Source organism: Bos grunniens, chromosome 3, assembly GCF_055505025.1.
Source record: "Bos grunniens cultivar Pamir isolate PY7600 chromosome 3, Bosgru_T2T1.0, whole genome shotgun sequence".
In the NCBI taxonomy this organism is placed as follows: Eukaryota; Metazoa; Chordata; class Mammalia; order Artiodactyla; family Bovidae; genus Bos; species Bos grunniens.
The window spans coordinates 114,344,601-114,361,202 of NC_141167.1; the positions used below are offsets into that span (position 1 = coordinate 114,344,601).

General features: G+C 37.6%; 1 protein-coding gene and 1 pseudogene across 3 annotated transcripts in view; both read left to right on the forward strand.

Annotated features, from left to right (window-relative positions):
• Positions 1 to 16,602, forward strand: part of ATF6 (activating transcription factor 6) — a 234,229-nt gene that overhangs the window by 133,289 nt on the left and 84,338 nt on the right. The window lies entirely within an intron of this gene.
• On the forward strand, positions 4,357 to 5,724 carry LOC147377045 (proteasome activator complex subunit 3 pseudogene; annotated as a pseudogene). Its single transcript, XR_015161294.1, has one exon. The product of XR_015161294.1 is annotated as a proteasome activator complex subunit 3 pseudogene (transcript).

The following is a 16,602-nucleotide window of genomic DNA, read 5'->3' on the forward strand; positions in this document are numbered from 1 at the left end:
TTGTAAGATAAAAATAATGTGAAATTGCTGAAGATATGGCTTTTGCAAGAAGGGGTTCTATTTAGAAACAGAGTTTTCAGTCAAGGTAGCCAATAAACCTTTGTGCTTACTTCACCTATGCTCTCTGTGATATGGGCTCTAAATACTGATGATCTGAGAAATTCAAGCCATTAAAAAAAGATACTTATATTCAACTGTATAGTACAATTAGTCATCACTGCTAAATAATAAGACAGTGAACGAGAAAATTATATCTTGTTTTGTTTGTCTAGAATACATAGTTCTACTCCTAAGAGTAAAGGGAGATTTTGGACTGTTGATAGACCCTCCTTCAATAATAGCTAACATTTATTGAACAATTACTATATTCCAGGCCCTCTGCTAAACTCTTTACATGTATTAACTAATTTAATCCTCAAAATAATTTTATAGATATTATTATAGATGAAGAAAATGAAGCACAGAGAGGTTAGATAACTTAGCCTCAGTCACAGTAAGTAGCAAAGCTTAAGATCTGAACATGGCTAACTTCAAAATTTAACCACAATGCCTATATTGCCAACTTGACTTCCCTGGTGGCTCAGACAGTAAAGAATCTGCCTGAAATGCAGGAGACCCAGGTTTGATCCCTGGGTTGGGAAGATCCCCTGAAGAAGGGCATGGCAACCCATTCCAGTATTCTTGCCTGGAGAATTCCATGGACGGAGAAGCCTGGCAGGCGATAGTCCATGGGGTCGCAAAGAGACACGACTGAGTGACTTAACACATTCAATTTCTTTCACTTCATTTAAAGCCATGATCATGTTAGATGTGGAGACTTGATTCTGACAAAAAGGCACTGCAGACTGTTTATTTCTGTACCTTTACTTACAGCAGTCTAGGAAGAAGAATGAAGGAAGAGACATGATATATTTCCCAGGCCTAGAAATTGCTCACTTGGGGGTGTTCACACGTGGTAAATGAAACCATTTGGTCTAGATAACGTAAGATCCATTGCAACCCAGAGTTGAGGTTTTATAAAGACATAAATATTACCACCCACCAGAGTCTTACGATTATCTAGATATAGCCCCACTGATGATATTTCTTCTAACTTTCATAGACAGAAATCAGTGGGGGGGGGGGAAAGCTTAGTTTGGAAGATTACATTCCAATCCATGTCGCACACTTACAGGTGTCTCCAATAGTTGATACAACAATAGTTGTTTAGTTTTGTAAGTGGAACTTAGCACCACAGAATCCCATCTTCACAGGGAAGTTTCAGATTTGGAAGATATTTAAAGGACAAATCAATCCATAGATCTGTTGGTATTTCTAAAAGACGAGCGGGGTGTCTGTTATTGGCATCAGTTCATGATGAACCCTACTGGGCTGTGAAGAAAGGAGAAACTGAACTGAACGAGACAACAGTCTATACAGCTGTCCCTAGCCTTCCTCCACCTGTTAGCACTCGGTGTTAATTTCATGGGTCAAATCAAGGCATGCAAGTGCATTAAATAATCTTTAAAACTGACTGCTGATGGTTGATGGCAGAAGAAGAATTAGGAGCTATTACTTTCCTACCAACTGCTACTTTCATTCACAAGACCAGAAAACATTACAAATAAATAAAATTCTTACATCACATCAGAAAAAAGAGCAGTTAAATCCCCCAAAGGATTTTATATTTTATCATTAGACAAGTAAAGAAAATAATTTCACATAAATGGCTACATTAATCACTTATAAACAGAAAGAAACTACTCTCCTTTTTTAAAACAGCAACTGGAAGAGAGGGGATATATGTGTATGTGTGGCTGACTCACTTTGCTGTACAGCGGAAACTGACACAGCAGTGTAAGCAACTATGCTTCAGTTAAAAAGCAGCTAGAAATGTTTTCTCTTTGAAAACAAAATAACCATCTGTTAAACTATATATATTAATACCTTTGAGGATGTTATTGGTACAAAAAGGAATTTCCATGCTGGCCCTATTGTAATCTTTTATAGCCAAAGTTATGAAGAAAATCAACATTTGGGAAATTGTGGTCATGTTTCAAGATCTGCTTTTTCTTTTCTATTTGACAGCTCTATCTAAATTCTCATAACTCGAATGTAAATATGTGTGTGTAAAAAATGTATGTATATTTAAATCACCTCTTGCTGCTGCTGCTGCTAAGTCGCTTCAGTCGTGTCCGACTCTGTGTGACCCCATAGATGGCAGTCCACCAGGCTCCGCCGTCCCTGGGATTCTCCAGGCAAGAACACTGGAGCTGGTTGCCATTTACGTCTCCAATGCATGAAAGTGAAAAGTGAAAGTGAAGTCGCTCAGTCGTGTCAGACTCTTAGTGACCCCATAGGAGAGGTTTAATATAAGTATAAATAGAAATTATTTACCTAAGCCAAAAAAAAAAACTTGCATAATATTGAATTCTGCTTTTTCTCATCTCGCCGTATCTAAAACTATCACCATGTTAATTTTACTTTCTAAGACTTTCTTGATGCTTCTCTTCAACCCCATTACCACTCCCAATGAGGTATTTTTTTTCCATTTGGATTATGGTATCTTAGTGTTTTACATATGTAGTTGAAGCTGTGATGAGCTCCCCAGATCCCTCCTCAGAACTTAAGTTTTTATTTCCCAACTGCAAGAAGTCCTGCTGCCAAAGAGCCCTCTTCAGAACTCCCTTGACCCCATCTCAGGATAACTCTGAAGGGCATTACCCAGTTCCCCATGGGGTCCATCAAGGCTCTGAGATTGCATTGAAGTCCAACTTCTCCCAGTTCTGTCTCTTCCTTTCCATAGGTGTTTATCTTAAGAACACTCCCTAATAAACTTCCAGTAAGCAACTTCTCTGCTTGCTGGGGACCCAACCTGTAACAACATATTTGTCTTGTTGATATTTTCCTTTTGGTTCTAGATATTCTGAAGTTCTAGTTAGCTAAAATCTTACTATGTCAGGATCATTTCATCAGGCATGTATTGAGCACCTGTAAAGGAAATAAATTAAAACTTGGCTCCTGTCCTGAAGGAGTTTACAGCCTGATCAAAGTGACAATTACATTTGAAACTATACTATAGCATCTTTAGAATAATCCTTAAAAAAAAAAAAAACACCCTAAACTTCAATAATTTTAGAATAAAAGTGAGTGGCATGGATTTTACTCTGTGGGTTGCAAAGAAGAAAAGGAAAATATTTCAGGGAAAGGAAAATGAATATAAATAAATAGGGTGAGAGTTTAGAAGACTATCGAATTTGTCTTTATGATTCCAGAAAACTTTAAGGAAAAGGTAGTTTTTTTACTTTTTATTTTGAATTAAGTAGAAACTTACAGAGAATTTATAAGACTAATACTGATCTCTCATACAGTCTATACAGAGTCATCAATTTTTATCATTTCTCCACATGCTTCAGCATTCTCATTCTCTATACACATGCACACACTGACAAACATACACACTTTTTCTGAAGCATCTGAGAATAGGTAAAGGCATCATACCACTTTATCCCTTAATATTGTAGTGTGTGCTTCCTAAAAACAAGGATATTAACCTCGGTAAGCACCATACACTTAGAATTCAGGAAATCTGTTACTTTAATCTACAGTCTAGATTTAACTGTGATTATTCACCAAAATGAATTTTTAGAAAAGTTCTGTAACTTAACATTTGCTATAAATTTAAACTAAAAATTATATGAAGTAAGCCATAGAAGATCTCAGAAGTTTTCTAACTTGATTAAAAATATAATAGTGCACTCGCTTCTGACTTTTTATGTATGCTTAGTTGCTCAGTCGTGTCCGACTCTTTGCGACCCCGTGGGCTGTAGCCCACCAGGCTCCTTTGTCCATGGAGCTTCTCCAGGCAAGAATACTGGAGTGGGTTGCCGTGCCCTCCTCCAGGGGATCCTCCCAACCCAGGGATCGAACCCGCATCTTCCCCATTGCGGGCAGATTCTTTACCGACTGAGTCACCAGGGAAGCCCTCTGACTTTCTAAGGGGAAAGCATGGATAGTCTCAGATTACATGTAAAGATGTGATTTAAAGCTCTTCATAAGTGAGACTTGCTCTTGGGAGCCCATTTCGTGAGGTGACTTTCAAAAGAAATTGTGTATTCTGGATCTAAGGACTGTGGATTTCCTTGACTTCCGTCGTCACAGCTTAAGTTTAACGATGTTCTTTGGAACTGTCTTCCAGCCCGTAGGGGCCAGTAAATAGGGGATGGGCCGCCCAGATAACTAGATCCGGCTGGGCTCCCTCCCCACCTACACACACGTGGTCAGGGTGCCATCGGGAGTGGTCAGCGTGCCATCGGGAGTGGTCAGCGTGCGGCTCCGCTTCCACCGCGTGCCAGTCCGCAGAGACCCTGGGACGTCACTTCGGCCTAGCGGGCCCTGGTCTGTTGGGAGTTGGCGGTGGCGCCGGAAGCCCAAACCCGTATCTGCTCCAACATTCGACGCCCGTGGCGGTCATGGCTTCTCCACTGAAGCTAGAGCAGGACGTGCTGGGGAAAGTAGATTCATTCCGGGCCCGCATCGCCCAGGAGGCCGAGGATCTAGTGTCCACCTTCTTCCCTCAGAAGCTCTCGGAGCTAGATAGTCGCGTCCAGGAGCTCCGCCTGCAAGACTTGTCCAGAATCCGTTCAGTGCCAGCCCCAGAGAGCCTCATTGCCCCAGAAAGCCTCATCACCCCAGACACTGCGGGTGATGGGCCCAAGCGGGATCCGCCACCTCTGCAGACCCAGTCCTCCATCAAGGTACTAGCACTGCCCGGCGGCGAGGGACAGCTTCTGCGGAGCAACCAGCATCTGGTGGAGCTGATTGAGCGTGTAAAGCCTGAGATCGAGCTGCTGAGAGAGAAATGCAACACGGTGCGGATGTGGGTGCAGCTGCTCATTCCGAAGGTGGAGGACGGCAACAACTTCGGCGTGTCCATCCAGGAAGACACCGTGGACCAGCTGTGGACCGTGGAGAGCACAGCAGCCTCCTATCTACGCCGCTTCTCCACCTACTACAACACCCGGGCAAAGTTGGTATCCAAGATAGTCAAATATCCCCAGGTGGAAGATTATCGCCGCACTGTAGCGGAGGTCGACGAAAATGAGTACCTGAGTGTGCGCCAGATCCTGCTCCATTTACGGAACCAGTATGCCACTTTGCATGATGTAATCCTCAAGAATATCGAGAAGATCAAGACCCCTCGGAGCACCAACACTGACAACCTTTACTGAGGACCTTTCTCCACCCTACTTCCTTCAGGAGTTGGCTGAGCTGTTCAGAAGGCTGGTTATCTACAGGTGACGAAACAACTGGAAATGTGCGTTACTCTTTAGAGACTGTTTCGTAGCTTATCCTCATACTAAATCCTCTTGGTGTAATTTTTATTTGATTTTTCTTTGGGGAGAGAGAATGGGATCAAGCCATCTGGTTGAAGGTGGTAAGGCTGGTCAAGGAGAAAGGATGGCCATTTTAAAAACAGCTTTATAGATGAATGTTGGCTAAGGTTTCTTTTTTTATGGCATTGGTGATATCGAATGGTTTCAGGGGTTAATTAAAAAAAAGTTTTAAAGAAAGTTCAATGACGCTTTTCTTAAGGTTCTGCTCTGTTACTTTGTTCAAACCTCAGAAATGCTCCTTTTATACCATCTTTTGTTTTTTGCAAGAAAAAGAGTTTAAAGGGATGCGTTTAGGTCATTGTATGCTTTCAATTTAGCAAATTGAAATAAAAATCATTTTTTGATGGCCTGTGTGCTTATCTGAACTTTAATTTTCAGATGTGTAGTTTTCCTCCTCCTCAGCTGGACTCATACCTTTGGTATTTTTCAACTCTGATGTGTAAGAAAAATGAGCATATAAAGAGGGATAGATCTCAGTTGTTCTAAAGAAATGGGCATCTATACCTCCCTTAGACTGGAGAGAGATCTGTGAAAATGGCTTCCTGGCACAATCTTCTGCCACCTCAGCATCATCTATTTTCCTTTTACACACAGTTTAGAGTTTCTTCTGTATATCCATTTGTTTAAGTCCCTGCTAAGTCCTTCAAGCTTTATATCACATTTTTTGCCCTCAACTGATTTTCAACTCCTGTACCCTTTTGTCCCTTAAGATATTTCTTATTTCTTAAAAGTTTTCCTGTCAAATTATATGGGTCATTTTTAAAATCTAAAGCCTCTAAAATGTGACTGGGTTTTTTCCTCCTTCCTGCTTTTGCTGCCCAGTTTAGGGGAAACCATTGTCATCTCAGTAGTGATCTATATTGTTGGTGTATTTCAAGTCCAGCATTTTCAAATTTTATTTGCCGGTAAGGTAAATTACTATACCCTGAGTCACCTTATGCATCAGAGAATTTTTTGCAGTTATTGAATGATGAATCTTTCTTCCATGGTGGGTTTTTGTTGTTGTTTTTTTTTTTTTTTTTCAGAATTCTACTTTATCTGGTGATGAAGATACTTCAGCCAGCTGAAGTATATTTATTGAAAACTTTTTCAGTGGGACTTTACCGGTGGCTCAGACGGTAAAGTGTCTGCCTACAATGCGGGAGACCCAGGTTCAATCCCTAGGTTGGGAAGATCTCCTGGAGAAGGAAGTGGCAACCCACTCCAGTACTCTTGCCTGGAAATCCCATGGACGGAGGAACCTGGCAGGCTACAGTCCATGGAGTGGCAAAGAGTCAGACAGGACTGAGCTACCTCACTTTCACTTTCACTTTTTTTTTCAGTATTAGTATTATTTGAGGATCTTCGTCACTCAAAATCAGCATTTGTGGAAGTTATATAATACACAATTGGAAAAAGAGTGGGAGTTACTTTTGTTGCCTTTTTATATACAAGAATGAGATTATTCCCATGTACAACTGACAGCTTCATCTTTTTTTTCCATTCAGCTAAAAGTGCCCTGAATCCTCATGAGAGTTTTTTAAGACTACGCATAATAAGTTATGACCTTAATCTTTTAATGTATTTTAAGTAATACTTTCATGCAATAAATTATTCCTCAAATGAGTTTTTGGTAGGGAAATTATGAGGGATTAAATTTATTTTTGTGAAAAATGAGAATGTATTTCCCATTGGAAATTTTTCTCACATAATATAAGACCCTCTGAAACTAGGTAACTATCCAAGTGAGAGTCTAGAATCTATTATTAAAACTTGCTCGTGATTCTACTCCCTTCCCCCCTTTTTTTGCAATATCTTTCCTTACTATAAGTGAAACTACCTTCAGATCTTGCTTCAGATAGGATCAAAACATGATTATCTTCTCTTTTCATTGATCTTAATCATTCCTCTCTCACTCCCCCGTTTCCCCATTTAATGAATGAAATCACTTTTGAAGGAGACTTTTTTGTTTAGGAGTTTCTTTTCAACAATGCATTTTGGTTGCCAAGGGTGAAAACCAGCATGAACCTTTATCGTACAGACTTGACTCTAAAGGCTGCTATAAAAACATTTCCTATTTAATAGTAAGAATTGTTTAATGTGTAAAGCAGAGATGTTTTCTTTTGCATCTTTTTTAAAAAAGAAATATTTCTTATTTTGAATTATACCACATTTCTAGTGGGTGGTTTTGTTTTTCTAAGTGAATAGTGATGTTCATTACTTTTTTTTCTGGGGTAGTGTCAAAGTCTATGCAGGAAGAGCATGGTGATTTTGGGCACCTCTTCTTTTTCATTTTCCTTATCTTTTTCACTTGAAGGAGTAAAATAGCTGTTTCTTCATGAGTGAAGTGAATTAGAGACATAATCACCTTTAAAAAATTTTTATTTATATTTGTAACTATAACGCATCCTTATAACTGAGCCCGTTTTACTAAAATATACATGAATATGTGTCTATATTAACCTATATAGATGAGAAAAAATTGTAAACTGCTTTAGTGGAAGCTTTATTTTCAAAGTAAACTTCTAAAAAATGATGCCCCAAGATAGAACAAGTTTATTCTTTCATTGAACTTCTGAAAAGCCTGCATCTTTCAAATTGGACCTTGTAAAAAACAAAAGATATTGCCTAATAGAAAGACTTCTGGTTGCATTTAACATTCTTCCTCAAGAGTTCTCTTTATTTCCCTTGTAAGGTATTAGTTCTGATTCAGATTAAGTGCCAGGAATTCTACGTCAGTTCATGTCGTTTGACAGGCATTTAATTGCATGCCAGTGTGTAATCGACAGTGTAAGGAAGTCCAATTGTTGCTTGTTTTTCAACCATAGTTAATCATCTAAGGTTTAAAATACCTGTTCCATACATAATACCACCGTCATCTTGCTTATTTCTTATTCTTTTAAACTGTCAAACCCTATGCCAGTTCAGTTCAGTTGCTTAGTCATGTCCAACTCTTTGCAACCCCATGGACTGCAGCACACCAGGCTTCCCTGTCCATCACAAGCTCTCGCAGCTTGCTCAAACTCATGTCCATCGAGTCGGTGATGTCATCCAGCCATCTCATCCTCTGTCGTCCCCTTCTCCTCCTGCCTTCAGTCTTTCCCAGCATCAGTCTTTTCCAGTGAGTCAGTTCTTTGCATCAGGTGGCCAAAGTTTTGGAGTTTCAATTTCTTGATGCTGACCCTATGCGAGATTGAAATAAATTATCTCTAATACCCAAGCATGTCTTTTACTAAGAAAATATGCTTGTCCTTTTTAGTTCAGATTTCTGGTATTTGCATTTTTCTCCCTGTTCTAACACTATATCAAACAAATTTGGAGCTGGTGCCTACTTCTGCAAAAATCAAGCCCTTTATGATTTCTCCTTGCATATGGTTGCAAAAGCTTTTATTGTAATGAGCCTATTTCAGGACTGGTATCAAAGCATGGTAGCCAATATGTATCATTTGCTGTTAGTCTTAAAGCCTCTTTTAAATTCCTTTTAAAAAGACAGCTGAATTGAAAGAGTGTGTGTTTCATATTTTGTTCTTAGGAAATGGTTTGAAAAACTCATTTGAAATTAATTTTAGTTTTAAATTCTTTTTATGATTCATGAAAGCTTCTAACTCAGATTTGATTGGAAATTCTGAAATTGGTAGATCTGGTTTTTAGAACCGAGTGATATACCTTTCTTAAGCCATAAAACTGATACAGAAGAGACTCAAAGTTCTTAAGTTTTGGAGCATAGAAGTTTTTTTTTTTTTTTTAATTATCAAATTGTTTATAAATTCTTTGGTTATTAGAAGCAACTTTTTAAATTGTCTTAATGAGGTTTTCATATTTCTGCAGAACTCTTACCAAATAGCCTCAGCCATTAATAGATAACTGTGATCAATTTAAAATGTTTTTTCAGTTTCAAAAGGACTATCTCAATGCTCAGAAATTTGAAAAACAAACAGGGAGAAGTCATCTCTAGTCATCCACTAGTTTAATGAAATCATTGAAGCTTATGTGTGGGTTTCATTTATTTTAAGAAATACATCTTCTTATATTATTGCAACAAAGATTATGTAAATTTCTATAGAAGATAAGCATTTATATTTAAATCAAGTTTTACTAATTAGAATTTCATTTGGCTGTTATCCCCCAGATTCAGATAGCAACAGATGAACCCCCTTTAATTTTGTCTTTCAAGGATTCCTAAGGCTCTGTTACCTAGCTGTGGCAATGATATGCAGCTAGGATAAGGGTTTTGACCACAATGTGGAAAATAGAGATCAAGTAGTGAGGAAGACGTGTGCCTAGGTTACTGTGGGAATGTCTAGATACTTACATTAGGATTTTACTCCGATTTTGATTTGAGGTTCCATAGTGGAATTAACCATTTTATTGTTTAGTGTTTATCCCATTCCCCCTCAAAAAACATTTTTATTACCTCTGTCAATATGTTCAAGAAAGCACTCATTGTCTTGTACTGATTAGATGAGTTGTTCCTTCTTACAGTGATTTGGTATGAGTAGGAGGGAATCCTACTTCCTTTGTCAACATTTAAACATTTCTGAAAGATGCTATTGTGCACTGACATCAAGGCATTTTTTTAAAAATTACTGATCTTTTTGAAAAAACAAAGGACTCAGTCAGTTACAGAAACAGGTGTTGGACCACCCTTGTTCTCTGAATTACAACACTGTAGTGCTAACACATAAGTATCTGCCCACCTGGAACTGAAATTGTCCATGGGAAATAAAATAGAAATGTCGAAGTTTCATGACTTATCTTTTCATCAACAGTCATAGGTGTTTAATATTAGATGATTATACATTTGTATGTGTTTTTTCTTTGCTTTCTTTTTTGTGATAAGTCTTTAAGTTTCTAAAGTTAGTTAGCAGAATCTTATCAGTGAAGCTTAGTGATCCTAGTCACTCAAATTTAAACTATTTCAATACTAAACTGAACTTAATGAATTCTCTCACATAGAGAACGTCGTGTCATTTTTCCTTGTGAAAAACTATCAGGAGCTAATGAACAGGAACTAAACCCGCCTGCAGAATTAAGTTCCTTTTATAACTTGTCCATTTATTTTAGCTTTGTTATTTAATCTCACTCTTAACAAAGTTTTGCAACATGACCTTGGAAACACTATTTGTTTCAGATAATACAGCATTTTGAAATTCTTGAATAAATATATAGCTTCCAGTTAAGGTTTTTGATGTACTTTTGCCTCCTTAATTTTACAGATGAAGAAATTTAGATTCAGAAAATTATATAACATCACACAACTTACGTGACAGAAGTCTAGAAGCCAAATCATCTTCCATTTCAGGCTAGTGCTTTATTCACTGCACTGTACTGCATCTTCATTTTCAATAAATGAGATTATAGTGTCTTAAAAGGGAGTTCTAGAAACGTGCAAACCAGTAGCCACAAATTAACATATCACTACGAAGTGGTGTATTACTTTATTATATGAAATTTAAGAGAAGTTGAAATGTTTCTAAACCAGAATGGGCTATAGTATTTTTACTAAAAGATTATATAAAGGTATCTAAATAATATCTAAATTTATATGGTATCCGTAACTTTATTTTGGTCATAGAAATGACCCTTACTAAGGAGTCAATACCCCCAGGAGTTTGAATACTCCCATTCCACTTCTCCTGAGGAGACATTCTAAACTATCAGCCATGCCATTTGTGGTGGTGGTGGTTTAGTCGCTAAGTCGTGTCCGACTCTTGCGACCCCATGGACTGTAGCCTGCCAGGCTCCTCTGTCCGTGGGATTCTCCAAGCAAGAACACTGGAGTGGGTTGCCATTTCCTTCTGCAGGGGATCTTCGTGACCCTGGAATCAAACCTGGGTCTCCTGCATTGCAGACAGATTCGTGTTGGAGGGAGGTGCTATTACAGCATTTGGAGATAGGTGGGGAGAAATATAGTACAAGATTTTATTTATTTCACTTTTGAATTTATGGGTTTAAAATATCTTACTGACCAAGTCACCTACCCTCCCATTGTTTACCACCAAAGAACTGCTAAGTGGAGTTGTTAAGGCCCTGTCCGTAATAACCTACAGAATAAAGGGGAAAGCAGAGGAGCGATAGGTTTTTGTTGGAGACGAAGGCTCAAAGGACCATTTCCCAAAAGAAGTTTATCCTCTAGAGCGTCACAGTGTTCGTTATAGTAGCCACTAATCTTCAACTCTAACTGGTCCTAATGGAGATGTGTTGTAAGAGCAAACTACACACCAGAGTTTGAAGACTAAGAACTTGAAGAAAAAAAGTAAAATAGCTCAATAATTTTTACACTGATTACATACAAATTGAATGATAGTATTTTTAATATGTTGGGTAAAGAAAATAGATTATTAAACTTAATTTCACCCATTTCTTTTTACTTTTTTATTACTAGAAAGTTTACATGTGACTTGCATATATGGTTCACAATATAGACCTTAGGCAACATGCTTAGAGCTAAGATTTCTAAGTTAATTGGGTTGAGTCTTGAAGCTGAACCAAAACCTTCTATGGGGACATTATGGGGACATTACCTGAGGACACTGATTTGTCTTTTTTTCATAATGTATGGTAAAAGTGAATCAAGCCTTCTCAGAGTTCAACTTCATCTTGGAACTTGGAGTGCCTAAAGGGAGTGGATGGCCAGCATGCCACTTAAACATATCTTCTAAATATCTTATCTCTTATCCACTCTTATGATGAGAGCCTAGAGTACTAGCCTTCTGTATTGCTAACTCAGGGTGATTCCGTATGCTTTAGAAACCTAATAGATGGTAAGGTTGACATCTTATTTTGAAGGTTGACTTTCCTAACAATTTTTACCTGGATGAAGGAATAATGTACTTATGGATACCTTCAGGCAAAGTCAGGCTCATCCTCAAGGAACAGCATTTGAACACTCAGTGAAATCTGGGAAATTCCACTGAATTCCTGTAATACTGTTTCTCTGTATTATTTTTATGTGTACACGTATAATACCTTCTTTAGGTAAGTTTCTTGAGAATAGTGAGGGACTTTTTTTAATTCACTCTTTATCCTTTTGGTGTTTTGCATATAATAAATTCATAAAGCATTTTGAATTTAACTGAGCCACAACTTGATCAAACTAAAGAAAATTGTTTTCTCATCAGACATACATTAATAGTAAGTGAGGTACTTTGTTACAACTGCACATGTTTGTGGATGTATACCCAGGAATATGTAACAATGAGAGATGTCTAAAAATCTGATCATAATTAAAGACCAATTTTAGGCTTCTAATTAAACGGTTTTTAATCACAATAATATAAATGTTTTAAAGTACTTCTGGCAATTCTCCTTCAATATTCCCAGTGATTTCATTAAGCCTATTCACCCTGCAACAGCTGCAAGTTATTCCAAACATCTGTACTGAATTCCCATGCTGTATAAGCCCATTTGAAAACAACTCTCTCACCCCATTAACGGCATCAGTAATTCTCTTATTACTTTTCTAACCAACAGTTATGAAGAAATTTGTATATCAAAGAGTGAAAAGTTTTTTTTTCAAAATTGATTCTCTATGGTCATGAACATAATGCTTTACCCTTCCAGATTTCTGATTTTAAAAAGTTAATTTCTTAAATACTTAAAGGTACATAGTTTATTAAATACTCAAGAAAGAATTCTCTTAGATTTTAAGTTTTATTTGCTAATATAAAGACTTAAAATATTCTGGTTAAAATTATTTCATAAATTTTAAACAGTTTAAAAAGTATGGTGAGGTCAAGACATCACTGTCTTATTCCTCAGCTTCTTTAATGTTAGTGAATGTTTTTGTCTGCTTCTTTCCTTCATTTTCTGCTGTGAGACAAGCACAAAATTATTGAACCCATTACCTATGTATTTCATAGCTTACTCCAATACTGCTTTAAGGCACCCGTCTGGAACTAAAGAAATTTGACAGACTAAGATGGTTGCTCTTCTGTAGAGGAGTAGTGAAAAAGACCATTTTATGAGCTTCATGAGCTGAGAGTTAATATTTTCAGTAAACCAATAAGTTGAATATAATCCTTTGTATTTAAATTTCAACTTATTGCATTGTATTATATTAAGTCCAAAAGACCACACAGTATGGTAGGAAGTTTAAATGTTACTTAAGAATCAAATTTCTGTTTATACTTTTAGAAAGAAGATTAAGAGTAATGACAACAAATGAAGTCAAAATAGCTTGATTAAAGGAAGCAAATAATTGTAGTTTATTAAAAGAATATCTCCTTAATCTTACAGTATGTGCTAATTTTTTGCTTTGCAAGTACATAAATTTATGTATTACCTGAGATATGCTCATTCTGTAAAAGTTTTATGTAAAATTAATGAACTTTAGCTCCATAAGAACATTTAAAAATTAAAACTAATGTTTGAAAAATGAGAACTTTCATAATTCCCATAGGAAAGACTATAAGAAATAATGTATCAGAAAGAAATATTACTCATTACTCATTTTTTAAGCTCTTTCATTTCTACCGCAGAAATCATTTAAATTTTTTCAAAAAGGTTTAACAACAGTCCTGCCTAGAAAATAAATTTGAGACTTTTAGTATTATTTCATGGTGATACTATTCTAAATATATGTTTAATCAGTAACTAGATTTACTGTGAAATTATTTCTGAAATTTTTAGCTACACTGTCAGATTAATGGCTAACTTATTTTCTTTTTTAAATTTAATTTTTATTTTATTTTGAAGTATAGTTGATTTACAATGCTGATTTAGTTTCAGGTGTATAGCAAAGTGATTCAGTGATATGTACATTGTTTTTCAGATTCTCTTCCCATATAGGTTATTGGAGAATATTGAATAAAGTTCCCTGTCCCATACACTAGACTGGTCCTTGTTGATTATCTGTTTTATATGTAATAGTGTGTATGTGTTAATTTCAAACTGATCTCAGTAATTTCAAGAAGCAGTATTATTTCATTAAACAATCTAACTGTCTCTGTCCATTGATTAACCTATCCTGAGGATTTACTAATCTATTATTTTGTTCAGGTGTATGTGAAACTCTTTCTGTACATGTGCTTGAGTTCACAATAAGTATTAATGCATTTATTACCTTACATATGGCAATACATTTGCTGTATAACCCTGGTAACATTGTTATGATGTTTTAGTATAAAATTACTAGTAGAGAGACCACTATGTCAATCACCTGTACATTATTCCATCCTATTAAACAACAGAGATCCTTAACTGTCATAAAATAATTTTCTAGTTTGTCATACATTTGAGTGTAATTATAAGAAGTAATTTTTAAAGTCAGTCAGTCTTAAGTGACCAAGCATATTCTTTAGTCTCAACATTCCCCTCTACCCCTACCCCCAGTATACCCTCACCCCCAGTATATTTTAGGCAAGCCTGAATTTGGATTTCTACTCATAGTTTTGGCAGTCCTAATGAGTGTAGTGAACAAAGCTAGTGGAGGTGTTGGAATTCCAGTTAAGCTATTTCAAATCCTGAAGATGATGCTGTAAAAGTGTTGCACTCAATATGCCAGTAAATATGGAAAACTCAGCAGTGGCCACAGAACTGGAAAAGGTCAGTTTTCATTCCAATCCCAAAGAAAGGCAATGCCAAAGAATGCTCAAACTGCCGCACAATTGCACTCATCTCACACGCTAGTAAAGTCATGCTCAAAATTCTCCAAGCCAGGCTTCAGCAATACATGAACCATTAACTTCCAGATGTTCAAGCTGGCTTTAGAAAAGGCAGAGGAACCAGAGATCAAATTGGCAACATCCGCAGAATCATCGAAAAAGCAAGAGAGTTCCGGAAAAACACTATTTCTGCTTTATTGACTATGCCGAAGCCTTTGACTGTGTGGATCACAATGAACTGTGGAAAATTGCTCAAGAGATGGGAATACCAGACCACCTGACCTGCCTCTTGAGAAATCTGTATGCAGGTCAGGAAGCAACAGTTAGAACTGTACATGGAACAACAGACTGGTTCTAGATAGGAAAAGGAGTACGTCAAGGTTGTATATTGTCACTCTGCTTATTTAACGGATATGTAGAGTACATCATGAGAAACGCTGGGCTTGAGGAAGCACAAGCTAGAATCAAGATTGCTGGGAGAAATATCAATAACCTCAGATATGTATTTGATACCACCCTTATGGCAGAAAGTGAAGAGGAACTAAAAAGCCTCTTGATGAAAGTGAAAGAGGAGAGTGAAAAAGTTGGCTTAAAGCTCAACATTAAGAAAACTAAGATCATGGCATCTGGTCCCATCACTTCATAGGAAATAGATGGGGAAACAGTGGAAACAGTGTCAGACTTTATTTTAGGGGGCTCCAGAATCACTGCAGATGGTGACTGCAGCCATGAAATTAAAAGACACTTACTCCTTGGAAGGAAAGTTATGACCAACCTAGTTAGCATATTAAAAAGCAGAGACATTACTTTGCCGACAAAGGTCTGTCTAGTCAAGGCTATGGTTTTTCCTGTGGTCATGTATGGATGTGAGAGTTGGACTGTGAAGAAAGCTGAGTGCCAAAGAATTGATGGTTTTGAACTGTGGTGCTGGAGAAGATTCTTGAGAGTCCCTTGGACTGCAAGGAGATCCAACCAGTCCATCCTAAAGGAGACCAGTCCTGGGTGTTCATTGGAAGGACTGATGCTAAAGCTGAAACTCCAGTACTTTGGCCACCTCATGCGAAGAGTTGACTCATTAGAAAATACTCTGATGCTGGGAGGGATTGGGGGCAGGAGGAGAAGGGGACGACAGAGGATGAGATGGCTGGATGGCATCACTGACCCAATGCACATGAGTTCGGGTGAACTCCGGGAGTTGGTGATGGACAGGGAGGCCTGGTGTGCTGCGATTCATGGGGTCACAAAGAGTCGAATGCAACTGGGTGACTGAACTGAACTGAATGTGTGTAGCAGACAGCAGCTTTTTTAGATTTGAACTTGTTCTTGAATCACTTATGAGTAAATGAATGAATAGATAAATAAATGGCTAAAGTAGATACTCACCTAAAGTTTGGTGGTTTCAAACCACTGTTAGTCAATTCAGTTGCTCAGTCATGTCCGACTCTTTGCTACCCCATGAACTGCAGCATGCCAGGCCTCCCTGTCCATCACCAGCTCCCGGAGTCCGCCCAAACCCATGTCCATTGAATCGGGGATGCCATCCAACCATCTCATCCTCTGTCATCCCCTTCTCCTCCTGCCCCAGTCTTTCCCAGCATCAGGGTCTTTTCCAGTGAGTCAGCTCTTCACATCAGGTGGCCAAA